A 15,656-nucleotide genomic window follows, 5' to 3' on the forward strand; every position below is an offset into this window, starting at 1 on the left:
ATATTTTAGGGTGTTCCTTCGAACGTGTATGGCCCTTATCTTACTAACCCTGTATAGGGCTATATTGGATTGTAGCTGGGGCAATCTTGGACGAATGATAACATGGAGGATATCAACACGCTGTGTTGTATCGATGGTATGAACGAATACAACCACCAAAATTTAGAAAGTGCAGCCCTTTATTAGCGTGTGCGCATTGCACAGGCTAATCAGTGTGCACAGGCTAATCTGGGACACCACTTATTTGGCATGCATAAAGCCCCGTTTTCCCTGAAAGCAGCCAATATGTACAGATTTCAATGACAAACTGGCCAATGTAGTCGCATAAGCTGTGAAAGACTATCGATAACATACACATTGTCACTGTCTACAATGTACCAGTGGTGAAGCATAAACAGGCGGATGCGGTGGTTAGCGTTCTTAGCGTAGAAAATTTTAAGAGCAGACCGACTTGCAAACGAACACCACTAACATAACTTGTTCGCAAGCGAACAACTAATAATGAATTCGTATGTCGATGACTTCTATTACGACACGCATTCTTTCTTTGCAATGCCTTATGTTTAGAGTTAGAATTTGACATTTTGTTGTTTAACAGGCGACAACGGTATAAATAAAAATTACACGTTTTCATTGATTAATGAAATATTTATGGATCGATGAGGCAAAGGATTGCTTAAATTATTTATGTTATAATGTAACACATGGTTGAAGAGGCATACATTAAGCCATTGAGATGTTAAGATTAACTGAACAAAAAATTTTGGGGCATAAAAGGGCACTCCCCGACGCACTCTCCACCATAATACTGAATCGGCAACAAAAATGATACCGGCTACGTGACTGATGTGTTATTTAATAAATAATCGACGTGTAAGCGTTGGTTATTGCGTTAATAACCAACTGTTTGGAGTTCCGATGCGTAGTAATTAAACCACGAGGGCGTAGCAAGCATCGAAACGACGAACCGTTGGTTATTACCGCAATAACCAACGCTTACACGTCGATTATTTTGATTCTAACACGATTTCATTAATACGTAATCCGCGATTAAAAGGTTATAAATGAGAATCATCTTTACCGAACGTCCTCCACTTTTGCGCGAAAACGTGACGTCACCACCACTATGAAAATCAAACGACTTCGCCTTCACTCATAAACAGTGCGCGGACAATCAAAGTGACGTCACTTTAAACAACCGTTGGTATATCGGGGTAAATAACCCACAGGTAAGCTCCCTTCTCATATTAATGTGCATGCGTGTGCGACTGTGGTAGAATTTATAATATATAGTTTAAAGATTTCCTAAAGAGCTAATAAACAATATAGACATTACAATACCTATTCGTCATATCAATGATGTAAAGGTGAAGATTCATGTATACTCACGCATACAACCAGCCGTTGCCTAAAGAAAAACATATGATACTCAAGAAAAACCAAAATCAATAGAAGGCTAAGGAGAGTTAGGGTCTCATGAAGTAATCGCACATGACGGCACCCAAGACATTTATTTAATGTGAAACATTTGCGGTAAGGGGGGAGGGGGGGGGGGGGGGGGTATATGGAACTTCAAGTTTACATCGAGGAATAATACTGCATATAATATATATACAGTTTTTCCATATAACCCCCCCCCCCCCCCCCCTTACCGCAAATGTTTCATGTTTGAGTTATCGCGGGTATTTTTATATAGACATTAAAGGAAAATGCTGGGGACTTTCTTTAATGCTCGAATAATCGCCAGTTTTCGAGAAATCGCAAGCTCGAGTTATTGCAATTCTACTGTATATGTTCTCAGGACACTACTTAAATCAACGTATTGCAGTAGTTGATCGACAGGAAGGCAGAGCTGTTCTTTAATTTGATTTAGATCCATACATTTTGATAAACTCTTGTTTGTATCAGTTATTTAATAATGAATCTCCGTTTTTATGTTCAGTTTAGTGGAATAGATTTTTTTTAATGATTGTCGTCAGGAGATTTCGATGAGTATAAATGGCGTTTCCAAAAATAAGATTCATGGACGGCAATAGGGGATACGTTCAGAGACACGCGGCCCTTTGTGTGTGTTGCGCATACTGAGAATTGAGCTGGACGATCGATCGATTGCTTATGTATCTTTTGTGTTTTTTTAACACTATTTCATTTCAATTCCTCCAGTACTGCGGGTTTCATACGCCGTATAGAAATAAAGTAACCATTTCAATCCTGAAGAAAGAGTTACAGTATTTTTTTAACTTTGCATTATCCTTTAACGCCCACTGGTATTATGTCGTCTTTTACTCGAATCTTATGGCAAATTTGAAATTCCCTATAAACTGACTTTCTTCACTGTTATTTAAAAAAGATAACTCGCGAGCTACCTTTCAAAGTATTACGTCCCTTAGAAATTCAATGTCTTCTAAATAACCAATATTGGGTTGAAGCGTTTAGTTTTCAATTAATTATAAAAAATCAACGTTAATATGCGTTGTTTAATCGTATATTGTAATTAATAGCGCGTTTATAATTATTTTGTACATATACGCATTGTTGATACTGTAGTTTTGATTTCAATGCTTGAAAGTACAAGTTCACGAATTTCGGGTTCTTGCAAACATATTTTGAATCTCTACTTGTAGAGTTACCATAGGAACAGAACATTTAATGTGTTGTTAAAAAGTAGGCGGAGTTTTTATAGTTTAATTATCTTTTTCGAATTATGCTATTTACTTTAAAGATAAACGGTGCATATTTAATTGCATTTAATTTGTATTTAACAGAAATGAATCACATTTGTATAATCAACAAGCAATTGTCGTCTGGTGAATTAACATTGCGTGCGCATGATATTTAACAGCCATTTCGGTACCCAGATAATGGGCATCGTAGTTGGCATCTATGTTTATGCTAATGGCAACCTGTCTGTTGATAGCATCAATGTCTGTTTATAGTGTCAATGTGGCTAGTATCTCCATTAAAACATAGTTTTTGCTATAAAAGATGTGAAATACCTTGACAGGATATTGTGAAGTGCAGCTGTATGCATGGATAGCTTTTGGACTTTGGATACCTTGAGATTGTTTTATAATATCAATATTGGGCCAAATTTGATCATATATCAAAGTGTACACCCGTGGCGTTTAATATGAAACTTAAACAAATCAAAATAAATGTGATATGCACATTTATACTGAAATCCATTGCGTGATAATGAATGGGCGTAGACATACGTTAAGTGTAATTTCTTAAGAAAGAAATGGTAAAATTCCTGAAATTCTTTTATGAAGTATAAATTATATTCTGTAAAATAAATATGTACAATATATGATCGGTGCCGCATTAAGCGAAGATTATTTTGAGAGGCTCACAAAAATCTGAACCACGAGCCTTTGTGAGTGGTTTAAATTTTCGGGCCGAGCAAAATAAACTTCGCTTTATTCGTCACAGACCTAGTGCCGATTTATCCCATCACTTTTCTTAGTCGTCAATTATTTCTTTAAAAATAGAATAGGAAAATAGAACTACACGGAAAATCCAAAAGTTATTTTAGCATGTATTGTTTTATTATTGTATTCGTTCCGAGCCTAATATACTACTCCAAATTCGCTAAGGAGCACTTGTTATAGTATGTGAAATTTGAAGTTAACCCCTAGCTAAAATAAGCCAGCGTCACACATCAATCATAAATCAAAACATACAAATAAAATCATAAACACATTCTATTATCAAAACCTTCAAACTAACTTTTTAAAATGAATAGTCTGACAGTAACCTTTTAAAAGACTCGCTTTGTATATTGATGCTTGTATATTGTTTTCTTATATAACGTAATGTTTATAGTTATGTCCTTAAAATGTTTACCTAACTTTTCAAACGTCTTACTTACTCGTTGTATGTCGTCCATCGTCTAGAAAAAATCGTCCGGAAAAAAACGTCTGTCAACATGAAAAGCCTGTTTTAAGGACCAACTTTTTTACCTTTCTTGTTGCGCGTGCGCAGATGCGACATTCACGTTGTCGTCATGCTCAAATGTGCAAAGAACTCAGAAGGCCTAATGCAGAGTTTTGCTCGTGATTTTGCATATTTACGAAATCCGTCTGAAAATATAGGGATATTTCTTACGGACAAAACTGGCCAACCAGTTTACTAATAGAGGCTGCATTCTAGGCCAGCATCAATAACTCCTGTTTTTTTATATATATTTTGAGCACTTTTATTCATTAGTCTTTTATGACCTTCATCTGTATATTGTTTATAAAAACAGCATAATTCACACCGAATGTGTTTTCGTGGAACTTTCTTCGATATGAATTATTGCTTCCGAACCCCATATTTTATGTTTTTGTCATGAATGTAAATTTGATCGTTATATTATCTGAAAACAATATGTGCTTGTGAAACACTAGTCCCCCCATATATTTGACCTTGAAGGATGATCTTGACCTTAACCTTTCACTTTTCAAAATGTGCAACTCCATGAGACACACATGCATGCCGAATATCAAGTTGCTTTCTTCTATTTTGCAAAAGTTATGTCCAATGTTAAAGTTTGACGCGAACAAACCAACAAATAAACCAACAAACAGATGAGGCAAAAACAATATGTCCCCCTGCATGGACTGGAGGACATAAAAACAATATGCTTACCTTTACAAGACCAGAGTTTGCATTGAAATCAATCTAATGTTAACACCCTCAAAATGCATAAAAACGTTTCATTATATGCATCCTTGTATGGAAACATCTACAACTTACTTATCATTAGAAACATGCAATATAAACTGCTATTGACGGTTACAATTAGTAGTTTACCTACCACGTAGAACTTAACAGTGGCCAACGTCGGTATACACTAACAACTCAAAATAGGCCCTTTACGTCTCTCGCTACTGGCTGCTATAAAGAATCACAATAAATGTATACGCAATACTCAAGTAAGTTGCCTTAAATCCTCAGTGCATATGACACAGTACAAGTTTTGGCCATATCGCAGCCAGTATTACAAAAGATGAAAGTAATAGATTGGAATGCGTACGAAAACAACGTGTGCAAGCATTTGCTCGTTTAACTGTTTTTCCAACTGGTTTTAATTTTTAAGAAAATTTACCAGACTGGTTTAGTACCGGCACATTTACCGAGAGCAGTCTTTCTTAAAAACTTTTGTTTTCTTATGGACGGACTGTTTTCAAAACTTCTTTTGCTGTCTTTATATCCATCAGTGGATACATATAGCATTCCAAATTTCGATTGTACCGTACGACCAACAGCCTTTGTCATGCCTCAAACAGAGTTCGTAGCTGTTAGGTAACTTATCATAACGCTTAATTTCATTAAACTCTTCGAGTAGAGTTTCCAAAATGTGGCGTTAACGCTCGAGTTACGAACGTTTACGTCTTTCACCATAACTTTGTTATGTTACATATAACACTCAAAGTTTCGTTTGAACCGTACGACCAACAGCCTTTTTCATGTCTCAAACAGCGTTCGTAGCTGTAGAGTATGTTATTATAAGAATTAATTTCATTGAACTCTTCTAGAAGAGTTTTCATAATGTGGCATTAACGCACGAGTTTCGAACGGTAACGACTGTCAGATCATAACTTTGCTTTCACAATACCACGCAGTTTATTAACCAAACAACTTAAATAACTTGATGCATTTCCTTTATCAGCGTTACTTCTCAAGTGTATACTTTGTTTACATTAGAACATAATATAATTATACATGAACAATGACTGCGTCCTTGTCAATACTATTTACATTTAGGGTAAATAATTTTCAATCAAAGGGAGGTAACAAGTTTTTTTCCGAAAAGTTATATTCAATTCGTTAAACGCTTAAATCCATAATTTAAAAAAGGTGTTCTTAATTAAGCACCGGAACTCAAATGGTTAAAACGTGTTAAACGCGTTCGAAACTCTTTTCGCTTTACAACAAAAATGGTTATCATTTATATACACGAGTATCGCAACTTGTATTGCCCGGTGTTCGGTAAAAATGCCATAGGGCAAAATGCCAGAAGTAAAGTGGTAAAATGCAATAGGTAAAAATGTCATAGGTAAAAATGCCAGAAGTAAAAATGCCAGATGTAAAGTGGTACAATTGCCATAAGTAAAAATTGCATAGGTAATCAAAGCGCTGAAGGCACTGTAGGTGTTCGCTGTTGTAAAATGTCGTCCTTGCATTAAGTCCCGTTTTCCCTGCAAGCAGCCAATATGTACAGATTTCAATGATAAACACCAGACTAGCCAATCTCCTTTTACAAACTGTTAAACACTATTAGTCATATGAACCCTCTGCAGTGTACCAGTGGTGAACTATAAATAGGCAAAGTTGCTGATTATTTTTCCTAGCAGGCGTTCATAGCATTTGTCCACTCTCTTAAACTGCGGTTCATCACATTCACATGTATGTTGAGGCACGAACGACAACTCCGCTAGAAGAATGGCATTGTCGTCTGCTACTACAGGCAGTGGTTGTCTTTCCATACCGTACCAAAGGTTTCTAAGCGCATACTGATTTGAAAAATATGGTCTGTAACATTAGTGTGAGCTAACGCTCACACTAAAAATGCCAGATGTTATAGAGTAAAATAGACTTTTGAAGAATATTGTTAAGGATACTGAGTGTTGGAGGAATAACATTCTATGCTTATGTTACTGATAACATATTTTACTAATTGAACATGCTAAATTTATTATTAATTAAGACTGTCATTTTGTTGTTTTGTAATTTATTCATCATGTGTATTGAGCAAAAATCAATGGGATAATAAATATTGGATTTATTGGATACGCAAGAGTCAATATCATTGACTTATTTGCTCACACTTCAATGTCTTTATAAATTGTATTAACTTGCAGCTAGCAATATTGGTTGACAAGAAACTCAAGAACAAACCAAGAAACATTTGAATCTTTAATTTCGAATCTATACAAATACAGAGATCCCGCGCTTTCGGTAATAGTATCAAAAGCGCCATGTATAGATGCGTTACCTATACAAAATTATCAGCATTAGCTCTATCAATTTGTATTTAAACATGTTACATGCGGTAGGTTGTTGAAGTTTGTTGAAATGCAAAAACGTTATCTTGATTTATAAATCTTGTTCATTCGTGCCAATATATTCAGTGTTTCATAAAATTGTGTATAAGAAGCTTAGAGCAAAACGATTGAAATTATGACATGAAACTTTTTGACGTAAATAGCACTGCCGTATTACAACGAATGTCCTCATCACCAAGCCATATTACGCGTTTTTTAATGTCTTTTTCGTTTTAAAATAGGTGTAGTACCTTCGTACAATCAAAGATTGGTTTTGTTCTGTCTTTGGGCTTAGAGGGGTGTATTCGGTTTTACATTTGCTTCTTTTTCGGATGAAATACAGTCCTTTTTTCGACAGCTGTTTAACCCAGCTTTTGTCCTTAAATGACCTTTAATAAAACGCGATCATACCCGAATGAATACACTTCATTTATACCAATCAGGGAATTAACAAATACAATTATAAAGCAGGGAAGTCTACACGGTGTATTAGCAGCCTGCTGTGGTGATCCTTATCTTGATTATCAGCTCAATACACAGGCACCTGGCTACTTTACTGGACAAATTGGATGTACTGCCAAAATAACTGAATTCATTTATTCCTTAATTGTTGTTTACATTTAAAATTAACATACGTGTTACAGAATAATGGTGGTTTATTTTTTAATTTAAAAAACGCATCTGAAAACAAGCGTATAAACATATGTTTAGAATGCGTGGAAAGAAAACTACGTCTTAATGAAATTTTTAAAGCCCATATATTTCAATCATTTAGAACATACTTTTGCTAAAAACCGAATATACCATGTGATTACACAAAACATAGGGTCTGATGTAGTACCAGTTATATCTACCTTCACAAGTATGCAGTTTGAATATACGCGTAAATGTACTGGATATCAAAATAAGGATATATGCCGAACATAATTGTACATAAGTAATTTCTTGCTACCATTGTCGTCGTTTCTTAAAAAATTTATTGTCTAATCATAAAATCTATATAATAAATTAAATGAGTATTGGTATAAATATGATTTAATAAGAAATCTTTTTTTCTGATATACAGACTGTTTTCAAAACCTCTTTGGCTATCTTTATATCAATCTGTGGATAAATATAGCATTCCAAATTTCGATTGTACCGTACGACCAACAGCCTTTGTCATGCCTCAAACAGAGTTCGTAGCTGTTAAGTAACTTATCATAACTGCTTAATTTCATTAAACTCTTCGAGTAGAGTTTCCAAAATGTGGCGTTAACGCTCGAGTTTCGAACGTTTACGTCTTTCACCATAACTTTGCTTTTCAAAAGACGCCGCAGCATATTTAACAAACAACATAAATTAAATATTATATTTCCTTTATCAGCGTTACTACACAACTGTACACTTTGTCTGCATTAAAACATTATAGAAATAAACAGAAATAAAAACTGCGTTCTTATCAATATTTTTTTACATTTAGGGTAAATAATTTCGTTATAAGGGAGGTAAAAACTAAAAAGTATTTTCCGAAAAGGAATATTTTATTCGTTAAACGTCCATAATTGAAGAAAAAAAGTTGTTTTTAATTAAGCGCCGGAATTCAAATGGTTTTAACGTAATTAACGCTTTAAATCCCTTTTTATTCTTTTTTTTTATATATATGCTATAATAGAAACAAGGAGTGCAACTTCATTTGCCGAAAAACTACACCATCTTTAATGTTAACCATGTAACTCGAACACTTTTTAACGATTCAACTACACACCGGTTGTTTTCGAATGCTAATAAAATAATTAATCATGAAAAATTGACATCAGTATCATCGATCCAGCAGTATTCCGATACGTTGACATGAATATTATCTGTTATTTCCCTTTATCATGAATTATGTCCCTTGAATTATATAAACGTTCCGTGCAATAAAAAAATCATTCACTGCTTTCACAATAGATAAACGATGTATTTAATTAAATTAAATACTCATTTTCAATATTGTATTTAAAATATAATTATTATATATAAATTGGCATGTTGCTAACCAACATTATATACTCATAAAGTTTCATGAGAATGACGCAAGCGTTCGAATTTCGAATGCTACGCATGTACTTTTAGAAACTCTTCTAGAAGAGTTCATAAGCGCCCATATTATAAAAATTAGTTGAGGTTATATCAGATTACTCCTACAATTTAGTGGCACATTCCGTTAAAAGCATGATATATCAATATTAACGCCGATTGACATGGCATGTTTTCAACATACTATTATTCGAATGTGAAATACATAATGTAGTCTTGACAATTATTCAAGTCAAAGATATTTTTATGGGGAGTGTATATGTTACACAACTGTTCCTTGATCCCATAAAAGTTTAGACAATTTGAAGTTGTCGATATTTAAAGGAAACTTTTCAACAATACATTCATAAAAGTCGAAAAAATCGAGTTCATGCGACGGAATCATGCTTCTTCGAATGCACAAGTAATGGCAAAAACTTAAATTGAATACTTATAATCTCGGATATATATACCAAATAGTATAAATAATGATTTGACAAATTGTATATATTTACATCTATACCGTATTATTCAACGTGAACGTTAATCAAAATAGGACGCGTTTAGAGGGCAATATGTTTTAATTTTGAAGAGATATAGATTTATTAAAGGTTGTGACACTTACCATTATAAAAGTAAGAACCGCAAATACCTTGTTCACAACTGACGTCTGAAAACTTCAGCAGAGAATATACAACTTAACATACATATTTATAGAAAGAGGACTTCTGCTATTTTCTGTTAAATATGGTTGAAGTGAAATGGTATCCTAAAGATGTTCTAGGAAAACAATAATTTCGATTCTATCACGATTTCATTAATAAGCTATCCGCGATTCAAAGGTTATAAAGGAAAATCATATAAACCGAACGTCCTCCACTTTTCCGCGAAAACGTGACGTCACCACAACAATGAAAATAAAATGACGTCGTCTTCATTCATTAAGAGAGCGTTGACAATAAAAGTGACGTCACTTTTAACAACCGTAGGTACATCGGGTTAATAACCCACGGTAAGCTCCCTTCTTTTATTAATGTGCATGCGTGTGCGACTGTGGTATTTATAATATATAGCTGAAAGATTGCCAAAAGAGCTAATAAACAATATAGACATTACAATACCTATTCGTCATATCAATGAAGTAAAGGTGAAGATTCATGTATACACAGGCATACAACCAGCTGTTGCCTAAAGATAAACATATGATACTCAAAAGGCAAAATTAATAGAAAGCTTAGGAGAGTTTTTACAATAAGTTGTGGTATACAATTTACAATGTGGAAATAATTACAAAATTTACTTATGGAAAAGTACCCATCAGGCACCCACTACCTTAAACTACCTGTACATGAAAACAGACACAGTCTGACAGTAACTTTTTAAAAGACTCGCTTTGTTTACTAATGCTTTTGTATTGGTTTCTTTTATTTCGTAATGTCTATAGTTATGTCCTTAAAATGCCACGATACCTTACATTTCAAAAGTCTTACTTAATTACTCGTTGTATGTAGTATTAAATCGTTTGATGTTTTGATTTTATTTTTATATTAACTTTTGGGTTATGATAAAGCTTTCTAGCCTGTCGCCCATCGTCTTGAAAAAATCGCCCTAAAAAACGTCTGTCAACGTGAAAAAACTGTTTTAAGGATAAATTTTATAACCTTTCTAATTGCACATGCGCAGATGCGACATTCACGTTGTCTTAATGCTCAAACGGGCAAAGAACTCAGAAGGCCTTATGCAGAGTTTCGCAGTTGAGTTTGCATATTTACGAAATCCGTCTAAAGATGTTGGGATATTTATGACGGAGAATACTCGCAAACCAGTATGCTGCGTTTTCGTGGAGCTTTCTTCAATATGAATTATTGCCGCCGAACCCCATATTTTATGTTTGTGTCATGAATGTAAATTTGATCGTTATATTCTCTGCAAACAAGATGTGTTTGTGAAACACTATGTCCCCCATTTATTTGACCTTTGACTTTGAAGGATGACCTTGACCTTTCACAATTCAAAATTTACAAAATGTTTCCATGAGATACACATGCAAGCCAAATATCAAGTTGCTATCTTCAATATTGCAAAAGTTATGGCCAATGTTAAAGTTTGGCGCAAACAAACCAACAAACAAACCAAAAAACCAACAAACATACAGGGCAAAACAATATGTCCCCCAGTTAAGACTAAAGGACATAATTAAAGCGCTGAAGGCACTGAAGTTGATCGCTGTTGTCGTCCTTGATTAGCTTGTGCGCATTGCACAGGCTAATCAGTGTGCACAGGCTAATCTTATTTGACGTGCATTAGGCCCCGTTTTCCCTGAAAGCAGCCAATATGTACAGATTTCAATGATAAACACTAGACTGGCCAATGTCCTCTTACAAGCTGGTATATACACTCACTGCTAGAGGGTATATACACTCACTGCAAGAGCAGAATTATTTGTCGTCTGCTGCAGACAGGCAGCGGTAATCCTCCCTAGCAAAGTGAGTTATGGTTCTTACCGTACTTAAGGCTTCTAAGCACATACTGATATGTAAAATATGCTCTGTAAATTTAGCTGGCCGCAAACGCGACCAACTAAAAACAAGCTGCTTACCTTTACAATTCCAGAGTTTAGACTTTGCATTGAAATCAATCTAATGTTGAAACCCTCAAAGTGCATAAAAAGCGTTTCATTATATGTATCCTTGTATGGAAACATCTACAACTTACTAATCATTAGAAACATTATGCAATATAAACTGCTATTGACGGTTACAATAAGTAGTTTACCTACCACGTACAACTTAACAGTGGGCAACGTCGGTATTACACTAACAACTCAAAATCAAAGTACTGATAGTACTGGTGTGACGATGCTTTTAAAGAGGATTGATATAAAAGCCTCTATTTAAGTTTATCTACATCATCACAATTGTGTATGTGGGTACGAAAATTTTGGGAAGGAAAAATATGGGTACGAAAATTTTGGGCACAAACATTATGCAAAAAAAAAAATTGAGTACGAAAAAAGATTTGGTTACGAAAAAAAAATGGGTAGGAAAAAAATTGGGTACGAAATTTTTTTTGGGTACGAGCAAAATTTGGGTACGAAAAAAAAATGGGTACGAAAAATAAATTGGGGGTACGGGGAAGTAGTACCCGTAGGAAACTTGATTCATTCAGCGAAACTGGGAGGCGGGTTACATTTTCGATCAAATATAACAAGAAATATCTTTAAAAAAAAAGTTCTGTTACAGTAAAACGTTTGTGGGTTATAACATTACGTTTCAGCATATAAATTCAAAACTTGACATTCTCTTTAATTACACCATGTTTTTTAATTTCACATGTATATCATACCAAACTTTATATTTCGTTGTTTCCTTTCCTAAGTTAATGATGCTATGTGTACGGACGTGATTTCACATGCCCATGTGCATGAACATAATTAAAATGTTTCTCTTTTGATTATAGTTTTTTTTCTCTAATTCAATAAACTTAGGCATGTGTGTTCGTTAAGTACGGCAATAATTTAATGATGATTCCCGAAAGTAGGTATGAGCACATAGTCTTAAGAGCACTTGAATACGTGAGTTCGCCCATGAACACATGGTAAGGTTAACTAAATATCCGCGATATTACCCTATAATTAAGTGTTTTAAACAGCAAACAATATCCAACAAACGAATCAATTATCAAACATAGTATGTGCACTGATGTGGCTCTGTAATTTCTGTTTGAAAAGTTTATTAAATATGCAAAATGAGAAAGCACGCAGAAGAGCGAGTTTCCCAGATGTCAGACTGCTATTATGCTGTTTATATACCATAGTCGCTACAACGTTTACAAATGGCAGGTTCGAAATAATTCGTTTTTTTTACACTCATGATCGCGTTGAAGAAAAATTATACACGTTTTAATTCGCAATTTATTTACTAAATCACGACAAATGTCAAATACAATACAGAAAATGCATAGTTGTTTCATTGATGTATAGACATATAATGGATTGAATAAAAGTGATTTAAAATTAACGTTTTCAAACTATTATTAAATCTTTTTCCCAGGATATGCTGTCCTATTTATAGCTGAGCTTCCTATACCTTTATCAATTATAATCAGCGAGGTTTGCCGATTAGAAAAATCGAGCTATCTGAATCGGACTGGTTCGGTCTTTTACATAGGTCGCCATTGTGAAGAATTTTTTCATGGTATGATAACTTAGACGAGCTGCTTCGCAGCATCGTCAAAAAGCCCTTCACGTCTCTCGCTACTGGCTGCTATTAAATACCACAATAAATATATAAGCAATACTTAGGTAAGTTGCCTTAAATCCTCAGTGCATATGGCACAGTAAAATTTAGGCCATATCGCAGCCAGTATTACAAAAGATGATAGTAAAGATTAGAATGCGTACGATAACAACGTTTGCAAGCATTTGCTCGTTTTACTTTTTTCCAACTGGTTTTAAATTTTAAGAAAATTTACCAAACTTGTTTAGTACCGGCACATTAACTGCGAGCAGTCTTTCTGCTTTATGTACAGACTGTTTTCAAAACTGTTTTACATCCATCACTGGATAAATATAACACTCCAAGTTTCGTTTGTACCGTACGACCAACAGCCTCTGTCATGTATCAAACAGCGTTCGCAGCTGTAAGGAATGTTATCTTAACGCTTTATTTTCATTTAACTCTTATAGAAGAGTTTTCAAAATGTGGCGTTCCTGCTCAAGTTTCGAACGGTAACGACTTTCAGCTCATAACTTTGCTGTTTATAAGACGACGCAGCATATTAACCTCACAACTTAAATTACATAATATATTTATTGTATCGGCGTTACTTCACAATTGTATAATTTGTTTGCAATAAAACACAAAAGATTCATACAGAACCAAAGACTGCGTCCTTATTAATCATTTTTTACATTAAGGGTAAATAATTTCAGTGAAAGGGAGGTTAAAAGTATTTTCCTAAAAGTAATATTTAATTCATTTAACGTTTAAATCCATACTTAAAGCAAAAAGTTGTTCTTAATAAAGCACCGGAACTCAAATTGTTAAAACGTGTGCAACGCTTTTGAAATTTCTTTCGCTTTACAACAAAAATGGTTATCAGTTATATAAACGAGTATCGCAACTCGTAAATGCCAGAAGTAAAGTGGTAAAAATGCCATGTGTAAAAATTTCATACGTAAAAAAGCCAGATGTTATATAGTAAAATAGAGTTTTGATAAATAATTTTAAGGGTATTGAGTATTGGAGGAATAACAAGCTATGCTTATGTTACTGATAACATTTTTTTACTTATTGAACATGCTATATTTATTCTTAATTTAGACTCTTATTTTTTGTTTCATAATTTATTCAGTAGATCTATGTGTATTGAGCAATAATCAATAGGATAATCAAAATTGGATATGTTGGATACGTAAGAGTCAATAACATTGACTTATTTACTCATACCTCAATGTCTTTATAAATTGTATAAACTTGCGGCTAGCAGGTAAAAATGCCAGATATAAGATAGAAAAATAGAGTTTTGAGAAATATTTTCAAGGATATTGAGTATTGAAGGAATAACATGATATGCTTGTGTTACTGAGTAAATTTTTTTTGCTAATTGAACATGCTTTATTTATTTTTAATTTGGACTGTAATTTTGTTGTTTTGTAATTTATTCATTATGTGTATTGAGCAATAATCAATAGGATAATCAATATTGGATATATTGGATACTTAAGAGTCTATAACATTGACTCATTTGATCTCACCTCAGTGTCATTATACATTGTATTAACTTGCAGCTAGCAATATTGGTTGATAAAAAACTATAGAACAAACCAAGAAATATTTGAATCTTTAATTTCGGATCTCTAGATTTACCGAAAGTCCGCGCTTTCGGTAATAGTATCAAAAGCGCCATGATGCGTTACCTATACAATGTTTTCAGCATAAGCCATATCACTATGTTTTTGAATGCGGCAGGTTGTTGAAGTGTATTGAAATGTAAAAACGTTATCTTGATTTATAAATCGTGTTACATCGAGCCAATATATTCAGTATTTTATGAAGTTGTGTATAAAAGCAAAACGATTGAAATTTGACATGAAACTTTTTGACATAAATAGCATTGCCGTATTACAACGGAATCAACGAATATTTCGTACAGTATTTCGAAAAATTAAGTAAACACATAATCAATCAATGTGCCTTATTACATTAGACAATTTTTCAATGCTAGATTTGGTCTGGTAACATAGATTTAACAAGATACAAAATGCTTGTTTAGCTCACCGCGTCGTGCGGAGTAAATATTTGCGTGGTTAACACACTAGAGGCCACATTTTTTGTTCGATCTTCATGAAATTTGGTGTGAGGATTTGTGCCAATAACATCTTGGACGAGTTCGAAATCGGTTCCGGTTGGTTAAAAAACATGGCCGCCAGGGGCGGGGCATTTTTCCTTATATGGCTATAGTAAAATCTTGTTAAAACTATAGAGGCCACAGTTATTGTCCGATCATCATGAAACTTGGTCAGAAAATTTGTCCCCATGATCGAAAATGGTTCTGGTTGATTAAAAACCATGGCCGACAGGG

The sequence above is a fragment of the Dreissena polymorpha genome, chromosome 9 (genome assembly GCF_020536995.1).
Source record: "Dreissena polymorpha isolate Duluth1 chromosome 9, UMN_Dpol_1.0, whole genome shotgun sequence".
NCBI classification, from domain to species: Eukaryota; Metazoa; Mollusca; class Bivalvia; order Myida; family Dreissenidae; genus Dreissena; species Dreissena polymorpha.